The sequence below is a fragment of the Ailuropoda melanoleuca genome, unplaced genomic scaffold, assembly GCF_002007445.2.
Source record: "Ailuropoda melanoleuca isolate Jingjing unplaced genomic scaffold, ASM200744v2 unplaced-scaffold73246, whole genome shotgun sequence".
NCBI classification, from domain to species: domain Eukaryota; kingdom Metazoa; phylum Chordata; class Mammalia; order Carnivora; family Ursidae; genus Ailuropoda; species Ailuropoda melanoleuca.
The window spans coordinates 1-4,246 of record NW_023248555.1 but is presented as its reverse complement, the minus strand read 5'-3'; the positions used below and the strand labels follow the sequence as shown (position 1 = coordinate 4,246).

The window sequence follows — 4,246 nt, the reverse complement described above, 5'->3', positions numbered from 1 at the left end:
AACGCTGGGATCACGCCCTGAGCCGAAGGCAGACGCTTAACCGCTGTGCCACCCAGGCGCCCCTCCATTTGATTTTAGATCCTATTTTCTGGCCATTCTTTCTTATCCCTAGCAAAGATATGCCTCAAGTATATATGATAAAGCAATGTAAAGAGTGTAACATTGTTGATGGAGAGGAGAGGGAGAGAGAATGACAATTATAGAAAGCAGTAAGGTCAAAACTATTTATTTGTATTTTCTTGAGACACCTGTAGATATTTGAAAGAAGACTTAAGATGCTTGGAACATAGCAAATAAGGGTAAGAGGCAGTACTCTTAATATGGGTAGGTTTATTTATCTTCCTGGTAATAGTAGCAGGCGGGTTTCTTTTTTTTTTCCCCTAAGAATTTGTGTATATGAGGGGCACCTGGGTGGCTCAGTTGGTTAAGCAACCAGTTCTTGATCTTGGCTCAAGTCTCATGGGTTGAGCCCCCGCATCAGGCTCCACGCACCGTGGGAGTCTGCTTGAAGATTCTCTTCCTCTGCTCCTCCCCCTGCTCTTGATCACATGTGCGCTGTGTCTCTCTCTCTCAAATAAATAAATCTTTTAAAAAAACTTAACATAAGTGAAATAAAGCTATTTCCCCCTTCATCTGCTGTCATCCATTAAAGATTATTTTATATACTTTTGTCTGTTTACAGCTTCAGAACTAGCAAAAACACCAAGAAAAAATGTTTCGTTAAGTTTGAAGAATGATCCTGAAATTATGATAAACATTCCTCAATGTAGTAAGGGTAAGATTTTACCTCAGTTCTTTGAATAGATTTTTCATAGTTGCTTCAAGTTATGCTTCTTTTCCTTGTCTAAATGCATTGGTATGTATTCTTTTCTGTTCTGAAAATTCATTCAACAAACTGCAGTTAATACCCAATTTGTGCCTTAGTATGCCCATATTTAGCTATCAATAAAAGGGGGAAGTATTTGTGCTGATTGAAGTTGTGCAAATTGACAGGGCCAACTAGAAACACTCTTAAAACCCTGTTATAGGAGGGTATGTGTTGTGGTGAGCGCTGTGTGTTGTGTGAGACTTTGAAATCACAGACCTGTACCCCTGAAACAAACAATACATTGTATGTTAATTTAAAAAACCCCCATTATCATTTGCTTGAGTTAGCCACATCCTTGAGTGGAGGATTTGCTTTGCTCCATTCTATTTGAAATAAAGCTTTGCGGGTTTGGAAGTCACAGTTTGTGGAGATTTGTGGAGCAGTTTAATGAAACTAGACTAGTACTCATGGTAAGTAATCCCTTTTTGTTTTATTCTTTAGGGCATTCTGCTTCAGACAAAGTTCAATTGAAGGTAAGCAATTGACTGAAAACAAGCAAAAACCTTAGTGTTCCAAAGACATGAAAAATAGCCACTTTATCTCTTAATTTATATAGTGCTTTACAATTTACGGGTATTTGCCAATTAGACACCTTATGTTAGATGAAGAATCTGAGGTTCAGAGAGGTGAATTGACTTGTCTAAGTTCATCTAACTGGGAAGGAGAAAAGATGAAAAATGAAGCCAGGTCTTCTATACCTAACTGCTGTGTCATTTCTATGTCAGAACTATCTCTGGTTATTTTCACCTTAGTAGAGCTGGCCTGGAAATTTTATGGGTTTTGTTTTTGTTTTGTTTTGCTTTGCTTTTATACATAATTTTCTGTTGTTTCTTGAGAGATTGATGCCAAGATCCATTAAATCCATTATTATATCCTTTCATAATTTACATTGGAAAACAAAGTTGGTTTTGGTAAATTTGTTCTAGGGTAGCTGAAAAGAACTGAGAATTTTTATCCTCTCTTTTGTCTTTTTGTGATTTTGTTTTTTCATTATGCCTTGTCAAGTGGCCCTGTCTGATTATGTTCAAGCCCAGATGGGGATGGACAGATCCAGCACAATGCGTATGTGAGTGGTGTGTCCAGGCTTGGATGGCTATAAATTTAGACATGCCTGGAATTGTGTATAGGCTAAGTTTGGGGAACCCCTTATAAAAATGTGCGTATAGACGTTCAGGGCCATGGTTATGGCCTGTGTACAAATGTCCTATTTAGGCAAGTCTAGATGTGAGATTAGACATGTTAGAGCCTCTTTTGTCTTTGGTAATGTTTTTTTCCTGTATTATATCTTGTATACTGTATCACTATGAAAGAATAGAACTCATTCCCATAATCCAGTCAAGAGTATAAGATATATTAGCTGGGGCGCCTGGGGGGCACAGTCGTTAAACGTCTGCCTTCGGCTCAGGGCGTGATCCCAACGTTCTGGGATCGAGCCCCACATCAGGCTTCTCTGCTATGAGCTTGCTTCTTCCTCTTCCACTCCTTCTGCTTGTGTTCCCTCTTTCGCTGGCTGTCTCTCTCTGTCAGATAAATAAATAAAATCTTTAAAAAAAAAAAAGAATATAAGATACATTAGCATATTCTTTTTCAAGGTGTGGATCACAACACATAAGTGGATCTTGCCAATTCCCCCAAGAAACCATCAGAAAACCTACCACAATAAGAGACAACATCACAGTGGCCGTCTTAGTGCCCTGTCTTAGAAGGGGGAGTTCAGGAGAGAATACGTACAGGGCTTGGGGATCTGGAATCAAAAGGCTTCAGGCAAAACTATCAAGATGGGAAACTGATATGTATTAGACAAAACTCACTACATGATATCTGAGGATTGGTGGACACAGTAAAGAGAGGGTCTTGAACTGAGTCCTGATGAATGAACTATTGTTTGGTAAGCTGGTTGCCCTGCTGAGTAATCTGTTATCATGATGGGAGAACAGGTTGCCCAAATGAGCAAACTGTTTAGATAAGTTAGTTTCAAAAATTTCTGTAGCAAACACTGAAGTTATTTTTTAATTTATAGCCTTACCTTTTTGAGCAAGAATTTTCTGAAACGGTTATTTTGACACAGGTGTTCTCATACCTGATAATTAAGGTATGAGAGGCAGGCTGTCTCGACTTTTAGTCTTGAGATGAGTTTAGTAGGATATGACCTGCAGTTTAAAAAATAAAATAAAATTGAAAATATCTATTTTGTAAGTATTATTTAATTATAATTTTTTTCAATTACATACTGTATGCCCATGTGGATCAAGATGTGCAAAATGTAAAAACATATTTTAAGGATCTGGATCAAAAAAGTGTATATACTTTATAAATCCACTGGGCTCAGTTCATTTATTATATATTAGTACTATTCTTAATATCCCAAATTGGAATGTATTAACTTTGAAACTAGCACCAACAACCTATCACAAGACAACAGACTTAAATTTTTCATCATAATTTCATATTGCCAAAATAACACAGGGACTTTTTATCAAATCTGTTAAAAATTAACATGTATACAAGAGTGGGCATTTTAATGTGCTAGAAGTTTATTGGTGTTAGAGTATTATATTCTGTGAGGAAAAGAAAAACAGTCTTTATACTTCTGTAAAGTGTTTTTCAGAAACATTTTTGACATAATGGAGTAAAATGTATAGGTTTCTTTCTCTTCTCCTCACAGAAGGTAACACTTTAACACCAGTAAATTTCAAGCACATTAAAAGGCCCACTGCCATATGCATAGGAGTGCCCATTTCCTCACTTACTCATTATCACTGGATATTATTAATTTTTTAAAAAGAAATATTCTAATCTGATGGGTGAAAGTGGTTCAGAAGGCTAATTCATATGCTTATGTTTTTTCTTTACATAATAAAAATACTTTATAGATGTCTGGAATACAACTTCTAGAATCACTTTAGGAATCCTTTGGAATTTGTTGTATTGTTTTTGTTGCTTTCTGCTATTTTTTCCTAATAGAGTTATTTGTCATTGTCTTCTAATTCAAAGGTAGTCTAATGAAAACAAAATATTTTTTTTCTAGCCTCTTCCACTCATCCATCATTAATTTACGTGTCATTATTATTTGATTATTGAAACTGTATTGCTTTATTTTTAAACAGAACAGCGATAAAAGTGAATTTCTGTCTACAGCACCTAGTGGTCTAAGGAAAAGATTAATAGGTACGTATTTCTTTCTAAACTGAGTTTTTATAAAAAGCACCTAAACAAGGGGCAGTCATGGTTTAGTGTATAGGTTCTAGTCTTAGACTGCTTGGTTTTTTTTGTTGTTGTTTTTTTTGTTTTTGTTTTTAATTTATTCAATTGACAGAGATAGAGACAGCCAGCGAGAGAGGGAACACAAGCAGGGGGAGTGGGAGAGGAGGAAGCAGG

At 36.2% G+C, this 4,246-nt stretch overlaps 1 long non-coding RNA gene across 1 annotated transcript; it reads left to right on the top strand.

Moving 5' to 3' along the window:
- The first annotated feature begins 497 nt into the window (after positions 1–497).
- Positions 498–4,217, top strand: LOC117800609. Its single transcript, XR_004623127.1, has 3 exons — positions 498–775; positions 1,310–1,341; positions 3,976–4,217. It is a non-coding gene; the product is annotated as an uncharacterized LOC117800609 (long non-coding RNA).
- Positions 4,218–4,246: the final 29 nt, after the last annotated feature.